This window comes from Castanea sativa, chromosome 6 (assembly GCF_040712315.1).
Source record: "Castanea sativa cultivar Marrone di Chiusa Pesio chromosome 6, ASM4071231v1".
NCBI lineage: Eukaryota > Viridiplantae > Streptophyta > Magnoliopsida > Fagales > Fagaceae > Castanea > Castanea sativa.
In genome coordinates this window covers 587,213-598,541 of record NC_134018.1, presented here as the reverse complement: position 1 = coordinate 598,541, position 11,329 = coordinate 587,213, and positions in this window count along the sequence as shown.

The window sequence follows — 11,329 nt, the reverse complement described above, 5'->3', positions numbered from 1 at the left end:
ACCCGACATAACTAAGGTTCTGTTTAACAAATAACAAGACATCAATTTCCACAAGGTTTGTGGTTCGAGGACTGCACTTAACCAAGTTTCTGTTTGATTCTTAAAAATGATAACTTCAAATGTTAATTTTCCCAAAGTAGGAGGTCCGAAGACCCGACATAACTAAGGTTCTGTTTAACAAATGACAAGACATCAATTTCCACAAGGTTTGTGGTCCGAGGACTGCACTTAACCAAGTTTCTGTTTGATTCTTGAAAATGATAACTTCAAATGTTAATTTTCCTAAAGTAGGAGGTCCGAAGACCCGGCATAACTAAGGTTCTGTTTAACAAATGACAAGACATCAATTTCCACAAGGTTTGTGGTCCGAGGACTGCACTCAACCAAGTTTCTGTTTGATTCTTGAAAATGATAACTTCAAATGTTAATTTTCCCAAAGTAGGAGGTCCGAAGACCCGGCATAACTAAGGTTCTGTTTAACAAATGACAAGACATCAATTTCCACAAGGTTTGTGGTCCGAGGACTGCACTTAACCAAGTTTCTGTTTGATTCTTGAAAATGATAACTTTAAATGTTAATTTTTCCAAAGTAGGAGGTCCGAAGACCCGGCATAACTAAGGTTCTGTTTAACAAATGACAAGACATCAATTTCCACAAGGTTTGTGGTCCGAGGACTGCACTTAACCAAGTTTCTGTTTGATTCTTGAAAATGATAACTTCAAATGTTAATTTTCCCAAAGTAGGAGGTCCGAAGACCCGGCATAACTAAGGTTCTGTTTAACAAATGACAAGACATCAATTTCCACAAGGTTTGTGGTCCGAGGACTGCACTTAACCAAGTTTCTGTTTGATTCTTGAAAATGATAACTTCAAATGTTAATTTTCCCAAAGTAGGAGGTCCAAAGACCCAGCATAACTAAGGTTCTGTTTAACAAATGACAAGACATCAATTTCCACAAGGTTTGTGGTCCGAGGACTGCACTTAACCAAGTTTCTGTTTGATTCTTGAAAATGATAACTTCAAATGTTAATTTTCCCAAAGTAGGAGGTCCGAAGACCCGGCATAACTAAGGTTCTGTTTAACAAATGACAAGACATCAATTTCCACAAGGTTTGTGGTCCGAGGACTGCACTTAACCAAGTTTCTGTTTGATTCTTGAAAATGATAACTTCAAATGTTAATTTTCCCAAAGTAGGAGGTCCGAAGACCCGGCATAACTAAGGTTCTGTTTAACAAATGACAAGACATCAATTTCCACAAGGTTTGTGGTCCGAGGACTGCACTCAACCAAGTTTCTGTTTGATTCTTGAAAATGATAACTTCAAATGTTAATTTTCCCAAAGTAGGAGGTCCGAAGACCCGGCATAACTAAGGTTCTGTTTAACAAATGACAAGACATCAATTTCCACAAGGTTTGTGGTCCGAGGACTGCACTTAACTAAGTTTCTGTTTGATTCTTGAAAATGATAACTTCAAATGTTAATTTTCCCAAAGTAGGAGGTCCGAAGACCCGGCATAACTAAGGTTCTGTTTAACAAATGATAAGACATCAATTTCCACAAGGTTTGTGGTCCGAGGACTGCACTCAACCAAGTTTCTGTTTGATTCTTGAAAATGATAACTTCAAATGTTAATTTTCCCAAAGTAGGAGGTCCGAAGACCCGGCATAACTAAGGTTCTGTTTAACAAATGACAAGACATCAATTTCCACAAGGTTTGTGGTCCGAGGACTGCACTTAACCAAGTTTCTGTTTGATTCTTGAAAATGATAACTTCAAATGTTAAATTTCCCAAAGTAGGAGGTCCAAAGACCCGGCATAACTAAGGTTCTGTTTAACAAATGACAAGACATCAATTTCCACAAGGTTTGTGGTCCGAGGACTGCACTTAACCAAGTTTCTGTTTGATTCTTGAAAATGATAACTTCAAATGTTAATTTTCCCAAAGTAGGAGGTCCGAAGACCCGGCATAACTAAGGTTCTGTTTAACAAATGACAAGACATCAATTTCCACAAGGTTTGTGGTTCGAGGACTGCACTCAACCAAGTTTCTGTTTGATTCTTGAAAATGATAACTTCAAATGTTAATTTTCCCAAAGTAGGAGGTCCGAAGACCCGGCATAACTAAGGTTCTGTTTAACAAATGACAAGACATCAATTTCCACAAGGTTTGTGGTCCGAGGACTGCACTTAACCAAGTTTCTGTTTGATTCTTGAAAATGATAACTTCAAATGTTAATTTTCCCAAAGTAGGAGGTCCGAAGACCCGGCATAACTAAGGTTCTGTTTAACAAATGACAAGACATCAATTTTCACAAGGTTTGTGGTCCGAGGACTGCACTTAACCAAGTTTCTGTTTGATTCTTAAAAAATGATAACTTCAAGAATCAGAACTACTCATAACTTTGAAATATATTGACAAAAGCTCACTTTCATTAATAATAATACCTTCTAAGATTATTTACATTCCATGGACGTGGTACAATTCGTTCGTCTAGGTCAGCTAGCCTATACGACCCTATGCCTGCTATTGAAACAATGCGATAGGGGCCATCCCAGTTAGGTCCGAGCTTACCCCACGCTGGGTTCTTAGAAGTGCCTACAACTTTCCTTAATACAAGATCACCAGGCGCAAGCGGCCTTAGCTTCACGTGGGCATCATATCCTCGTTTTAGCTTCTGCTGATAATAGGCCATTTGGACCATAGCTGCCTCACGCCGTTCCTCAAGTAAATCAAGATCTTTCTCTAGAAGTCCCTCGTTATTCTCCGGGCTAAAAGAACTTGTCTTTAGAGTAGGAAAACTAGATTCCAAAGGTATCACCGCCTCGGCTCCATAAGTCATAGAGAATGGCGTTTCTCCAGTGGATCTGCGCGGTGTGGTCCGATACGTCCACAGGACATGAGGGAGCTCTTCTACCCATTTACCTTTCGCATCATCCAACCTCTTCTTGAGCCCGTTGACTATGACCTTGTTAACGGCCTCGGCCTGCCCATTTCCTCGAGGATAAGCTGGGGTAGAATATCTATTTATGATACCCATGTCACCACAATATTGCCTAAAGGCGTTGCTGTCAAATTGAACGCCATTGTCTGAGATAAGTGTATGCGGTATACCAAATCTAGTAACGATATTTTTCCATATAAATTTCTTTGAATCAACATCTCGGATATTGGCTAAGGGCTCAGCTTCAACCCATTTAGTGAAGTAGTCTGTTCCCACGAGCAGCCATCTTTTGTTGCCAGCAGCCCTCAGAAATGGCCCTACAATGTCCAAGCCCCACTGTGCGAAAGGCCAAGGGCTGGAGAGAGGGTTAAGAACCCCTCCAGGTTGGTGGATATTAGGGGCGAACCTCTGACATTGATCACATTTTTTGGCATAATCCTGAGCCTCCCTCTGCATATTAGGCCACCAATAACCCTGAGTCAGGGCTCTATGGGCTAAGGACCTTCCCCCAATGTGGCTCCCACAAATTCCCTCATGCAATTCCTCCAGTAATGCTTCTGTTGATTCAGGGTGTACACACAACAAATACGGTCCTGAAAAGGATCGTTTGTATAGCTTCTGGTCCTCGGACAACCAGAAACGCGGCGCCTTTCGACGTACCTTTTCTGCTTCAACCTTGGCTTCGGGAAGAATGTCATTTTTAAGAAAAGATATGATCGAATCCATCCAACTAGGACCAGGCCTTATTAGATGGATGCGAGGTGCGTTAGCAGTTACAAGAGAAGGTTCTACCAAATCCTGAACGAGGATAACCCTTGGTAAACCTTGAGCCGAGGATGTTGCCAACGTAGCCAAGGAATCTGCATGAGTGTTTCCACTCCTAGAAACGTGAGCTAAGGAAAAGGAGTCGAATTCAGCCTGCTGGCGTTTGACCTGGGTCAAATATTCCTGCATTCTGGGGTCTCTAGCCTCCATGGTTCCCATGACCTGGCCGACCACTAACTGAGAGTCTGAGAACACCTGGAATTCCTTGCCACCCATCTTATGTACCATCTGCATGCCCATTAAGACTGCTTCATACTCGGCCTCATTGTTAGTAGCCGAGAAGGCCAATCTCAAAGATTTTTCGAAGACAATTCCCTCAGGGGACATTAAAACAAGTCCAACACCAGACCCTTTTTGATTCGCAGCCCCATCCACATAAACTCTCCAAGCCGAGGGCGATACGGCGGTGATCACACCAATTGATTTTTCACCCATGTGTACTTCCTTTGAAGTTTCTTCTAACAATGGTTCAGTAAACTCTGCCACCAAATCAGCGAGGACCTGTCCCTTTACCGAAGTGCGAGGATTGTACTTAACATCAAAGGCTCCCAAAATGGTTCCCCATTTTGCCACCCTGCCAGAATAATCAGCACTACGCAACACAGCCTTAAGAGGCAACTAGGTCAAAACAACCACAGTATGAGATTGGAAATAATGGGGAAGTTTGCGCGTGGCGTGGACTACAGCCAGAAGCGCTTTTTCCAAGGGCAGATAGCGCACCTCGGCCTCATTCAAGGACTTACTAACGTAGTAGATCGGTCTCTGTACTCCGCTTTCATTCCTTATAAGGACTAAGCTCACCGCGTGAATAGCCACGGCCAGATAAGCGAATAAAACCTCGTCCACCTCAGGGCGAGATAAAATAGGTGGCCGAGAAAGATATTGCTTAAGCTGTTGGAAAGCTAACTCGCAGTCCTCGGTCCATTGAAACCCTTTCCACTTGTGCAACAACTGAAAGAAAGGACGGCACCGGTCAGCTGACCGAGAAATAAATCTATTCAACGCAGCAACCATTCCAGTTAATTTCTGAATCTCTTTTGGGTTCCTAGGCGGCTGCAAATTCTGAATAGCCTTAACCTGCACTGGGTTTACCTCTATGCCCCTATGAGTAATCATATATTCCAAGAACTTTCCAGATCCCACGCCAAAAGAACACTTGGAGGCGTTAAGGCGCAACTTATACTTCCTTAGCATCTGGAAGGTGTCGGCCAGATCTGTCATGTGTGAAGGTACTGTCTTACTCTTCACCACCATATCATCCACGTATACTTCGATGGTTTTCCCCAGTTGCTGTTCAAACATTTGGGTCATCATTCTTTGATAAGTAGCCCCAGCATTTTTTAATCCAAATGGCATGACCTTATAATGATAGTTCCCGGTTGGAGTAATGAAAGCAGTCTTCTCCTGATCCTCTAACGCCAGTTGATCAATCCGTGGCATTGGGAACGAATCTTTAGGACAGGCCTTGTTCAGATCAGTGAAGTCCACACATACTCTCCACTTGCCGTTCTTCTTTTTAACAACAACAGTATGAGCCAACCATTCAGGGTAGAAAACTTCTCTGATAGCCCCCGCCCTTTTGAGTTTAAGAACCTCTTCCTTCACAGCCTCAGAATGTTCTCGGGAAGATCGCCGAGGTGGCTGCCTTCTCGGAACGATGACAGGATTGACATTTAAACGATGACAAATAAAGTTCGGATCTACGCCTGGAGCCTCATAGGGGTCCCACGCAAAAACATCTAAATTATCCTTCAGAAATTTCAACAACTCCATCTTCTCTTGGTGTGGCAAAAGTATGTCAACTTGGAAGAACCTCTCTGGATCATCTGTTATTACAAACTTCTCTAACTCCTCACAAACAGCCTCGTCTCCTGTCATCGCTCCAGGTGCCTCCGGAGCCGTTAATTGCTATGACTCCTGGATGGGCAACGTTGATGACTCAATTTCTGACTGACGAAGCACCGCAGCCGATATGCATTGCCTAGCCACTACCTGGCTGCCGAGGATTTCCTCAACATGCTTCCCCGAGGGAAATTTCACCTTAACATGTAAGGTAGAGGAGACAGCTCCCAAAGCGTGCAGCCATGGCCTGGCGAGGATGGCTGTATATGGAGAGTACGCGTCAACCACAATGAAATCTACCTCAACCGTTTCTGTGCCGGATTGAACGGGTAAACGGATTTGTCCCTTCGGCACAACGGCCCTTCCTTCGAAGCTTATAAGTGGGGAGTCGTAAGGGGTTAGATCTTCCAACCCCAATCTTAGCCCTTTAAATAGATCAGGGTACATGATATCTGCACCGCTGCCCTGATCTATCATCACCCTCCCCACATCATAGTTCCCTATCCTGAGGGTAACCACAAGAGCATCGTCATGGGGCTGGATAGTCCCTACTTTATCCTCCTCGGAGAAACCCAAGACAGGTAAAGTGCCTTTTAATCTCTTTGGCCTACTATCCGCATCCTCGGCCTGCGGATGGGAAACTGCCATCACCCTAGTGGGACCTGAGCCGGTCCTACCAGGTGCAGCGAAGATAACATTAATTGTTCCCAATGCTGGCCGAGATGAACTGTTCCTCTGGTTGTTTGAACCAACTTGACTGACCTGCCCAGTGGGCTGACACAAGTGCTGCTTTAACTTTCCCTCACCGACGAGCTGCTCTAGATGGTTCCACAGGGTCCGACAGTTTTCAGTAGTGTGACCCACATCCTGATGATACTGACAGAAAAGGTTTTGATTTCTTCTCGCAGGGTCCCCTGCCATCTTGCCGGGCCATCTGAAGAAGGGCTCTTTACGAACTTTTTCTAATAACTGATGCACTGGTTCTCGGAACACAGTATTTATAGCCTGAGGTGCTGCCGAGCCGGATTTTCCGAAGTAATCCCTCCTCGGCTTGTTGTTGTGATATCTGTCCGACCTGAAATCCCTTCTCTCCTGTGGGATAACCTTCTCCTTTCCTTTTCCCTGCTGCTGGTCTTCCTCTACCTTTTTGTATTCATCAATACGATCCATAAGACGGCGTACGCTGCGGACGGGCTTTTTCGTCAAAGACTTTCTTAGGTCGTGATCAGTAGGGAGACCCACCTTAAAGGTATTAAGCGCCACCTCATCAAAGTCGCCATCTATTTCATTAAACATCTCCCAGTATCTGTCGGAGTATGCTTTCAGTGTCTCCCCTTCCTTCATGGCCATGGATAGCAACGAGTCCAATGGCCGAGGGACTCTGCTACACGTAATGAACCGCGAAGCAAATGCCCTAGTTAACTCCCCAAATGAGCCTACAGATCCCGATTTGAGACCGTTAAACCATCTCATAGCCACAGGTCCCAAGCTGGAGGGGAAGACTTTACACATCAAAGTCTCGCTGTGAGAGTGCACTGCCATCCTTTGGTTGAAGTGACTCACGTGCTCCACCGGATCAGTCCGACCATTGTATATGGTAAAGGTGGGCTGGGTGAACCTCCTGGGAAGCCTCCCCCTCTCGATCCTCCGTGAAAACGGAGATTTAGAGAGCTGGTGCAACGCCCTACTCATGGTATCGTTGCCCAAGCCTCTAGAACGAAGCTTCTTACGTCTGCGGGCTGGCTTGTCGTCCTCCTCACCGGAGGATGTTGCGCTGGTGGGGGAACATGACCTTGAACTGTAGCCAAGTCCCCTATCCTTCTCTGAGGAAGAACTAGACGAGGACGGGGAGACCTTACGTTTAGCACGGCGTAACTTCCTCTTCAAACGATTGATTTCCTTCTGCATGGATTTAGAACCCTCATCATGGGTAGTGCTACCCCCTCCATGAGTATGGCTAGCCCCTGGGTATTCTGTATGGACGCTTCCCTCACGATCCCTACGATGTTCAAGACATTCGAAATGATCTTCCGGTTGTGATCCTTGTGACTCTGCATGGTGAGAGCCTAAGCCTGCCATAATATCCCTACCTCTTCTAGACTAGGTCCCCACAAACGGCGCCAATTGTAAGTGCACAATTACACCTAGTCCCAAGAACAGTTATGGGCTCAGGCCCAATGAGCCTTAAACAATATGAATTTGTAGAGTGTGGGCTTGAAACCCAGGTTAGAAGTGTGTGGGGATTAAATGACAAACTAAAGATTGCAAATATTTGGAAACAACAAGGAATATTATAGATAGGCCTCGTCGGATGTAAGCCGAGAGCTGTTCTTATATTATATCTTTCTCTTGGCCTTTTTTCTTTTTAGGTTACAAAAAGTCCGTCTCTCTTTCTCTTCCAGGTTCCCCCTTAAATACTCCTTTTTTTAATACTTTGTACACGTGTTGCCCCAACTCCTCCCTTAGCCTAGATATTTCTTTTCTTAGTGCCTTTGAACAGTAACTAGAAATTTCCCTTCCACTGTTCAGGTGTCACTTCCCCATAAATGCGGCCAGGGTGGTAGATGCAGGGTCTTTAATGTGGAGGCAGCAGCCTTTATCTTTGACATTTCTTCAACACCGGTGCTTCTGGGGCGTTCTAGGGTTCACCCTTCTTAACCATTGGCCTTAACCGTGTCATCCCATAATTTTTACCATGAAATCCCGAGTTCTTCGATGTTCATCCGAGGGTAAGCTCACCCTCGGCTGGATCCTCGGATCCTCGGCGTATGGGCCGACCCATAGTACTAACAGATTCTAAACCCAGGAGCAGGTCGGCCTTCCTTAACACGGCCCAAAAGGCCCACATTCCCATCAGGATCTTTTTACCCCCCACAATGGGTATTCATTATGAATTATTTGATATATATACACTCCAAATTGAAGAAGTTGATATAAACAAAAAAGTCTAATGTTAGTCTAATATGTGAAAGTGTGAAATTGAAGTTGTGCGTACCCAAAATATGGTTATTGGGCTCAACTCTATTTGGGCTCACAATCTATTTGTATCGTGGGCTTTGGGTTTCCTACTATGGGTTGTTCTACGCTCGGCAACTCAAGCACACTTGTTTTCTCAACTCCTCCCTAGACCTTTGAGAATTGCTTTCTCTTTCTCTCTTAGAATGATCACCTTCTTTTCTCAGTTTTCTCTCTAAAATTGTCAACCCCCATTTCCTCGTTCCCATATCTTATTTATAGCTTAAAATTAATGGAAGAGTTATGATTTATTTCGTGGTGAGTGGGAAAGGAGGTTCAATGTTTATCCTTAAGTGGGTGTTCAATTGGGAATAGGAGGTTGTTAGAGTGGCATTGGAACTGATTCCCATGTTAGAAGATATGCCCGGTAGCGATACTTCCTAGGCGATACCGAGCATCTTGGGACTCACCTTCCCAGGAAATCACATTCCCCGACCAAATAGGATCTTACCCTAGCCGTTAATGTTATAAATGTCTTTATTTTGGTTTTTGGTGGGCGTCAAGGCTTGCCTAGGCAGGGTTTGTAGGCCCAACAGTACACACAATTGCGCACAATGTCCTAAGACCCAAGGTCTAACAAGTCCAAGGTCTTGCACATGTGGCACCATTAAGATGAGTTTTTATGAACAATAGACTTGAGAGGGAGTAACACCCCGTACAGAAGTCAAGTGGAGTGTGAATAGAAAATCCAAAGAAAAAAAGAAAGTCACCTTGTGTGAGGAGGTGACTAGTAATATACTTTTTTTTTTTAATTTTTTTAATTTTATGAACGACTAGTAATATATATAGAGTTTCTCTCTCAATAAAGTTCCTAGTTCTAGGATGATAGGCATTTTCAGGTGGGTATTATCTTATCGGTTGGGTTATTCCAATTTTTCCGTTATTACCCAATTGTATTTTCAGATTAATTGTTATGAACCTGGATGAAAGAAAGATACGGGATGAAAGAAAGATAAATTAGTCAATTTGAGGTGATTAGTCTTTCCTCCAAATTCTGAAACATAAAAACCAATCATATCCTAAAATATAGGAATTGATTTGTATACAAGTAGATAACAATATTAATTTACTATTACCTTATCTATATCTACATATATAATAATAGGTAAAGCTGAAAAAAAACTCAAATTAAAATTTCAAATTAGAGTTCTAATTTTGCGTCATGTGTCTTAAATTATTTATTCTTAAAGAATTTTATTTCTTACTTTTAGAATCAAATGTGGGACCATATCATAAATATTCATCTAAGTGAGTTATTAAATACAAAAACCAAATAGTCTAAAATATATGAATCGTAAATATATTTTTTTTTAAAGTGCCTCACAATAATTTAAAAATATATATGGAACATTTACGTTTTATACATAATAATATCCTTACAAAACTTTTTAAAGAGTTAATAAAAATAAAAATGACTATCAATAGTATTTAAATTATATATATGAATTATATTATGCATCTTATTATATATCTTTAAGTGTATCTATGTATATGCATGGGCTTACAAGCTAATTTAAATAAAAATCTATCATTAAGCCTAATTAAATTCAAATACTAAAGATCTATCACTAAGCCTAAATTCAAATACTAGTAGTAATTTAAATAACAAATTATTCAGCACGACATCTTGGTTCATAATATCATCCCCAGTGTATTTAAGCAAGATAATGGTTAATAAAACAGTGGCAGATTTACTACTCTAAATTTCACTTCCCTCTCTCACAATTCAGTATATTTCATTGAGATTAAGTCGAGCATACATCTAAAGAGGAAAGGTGGAACCTTCTCTAACGAGTTTTTCCCATTTCAGTACTTCCTAGCTTCTTTTCCAAACTTGCAACAAGAAATCTATAGAAACAACATCCCCTGCATACCTCATTAGCGAGCTTAAGCCACTGGATGCTCTTATCTTTTTAGCGTTTGGACAGTGCCACAATACATGTTTCACTAATTTCATATCATTCTAACATACTATGTAGGTTGCTGTAGTACGTAGGGCTGTAAATAAACCAAGTTTGAGGTGTTTGTTTGTTTATAAACAAACCAAACTTGAGACTTAAACAAGCCATGCTTTGGCTGTTTTATGGGTTTGTTAATAAAACTTGATATGAGCTTGAAAAATAAACTTACCTCTTACTAAATTAGTTGGAAGTTGAGACTACATGTCCAAACCAAATGAGATTGATAATATGCTTAATATGGTCTTCATAATGTATTTGTATTGAATCTCGAGCAGAAAAACTTGATATTAATTTGGGATTGACTTGACTAATGAATCAAGCCAAATTGAATGGAGCTCAAACTATTAGATTATCTAACAGGCTCAACCTCAAACATAATTTGTCGACTTGGTTTAAGCTTAAACCAAGTTTGAACATTTTATATTTGTTGTCGAGCTGAACTTGAACATTTAATACTCAACAAAACTTGACTTGGGCTTTTAGTAAATTTGGACAAGAAGACACCATGCGTCAATTCTTTCTTCCAACAGGCTCTCTATATGTGTCATTTAAATCCGCCACTATATATAGAATCCTCCACGAACACCTTCCAGGGTGATCACTTTCGAATTAGAATCCGTGGGCAACCATCTATCCTTCCACACTAAATTTGGATCCTGTTGCCAACTCTCCCCTTGGAACCTTGCTTTAACAGGTCTATTGTAGCAATAATACTTCGGCAAATATAGTTTCACTTTAGC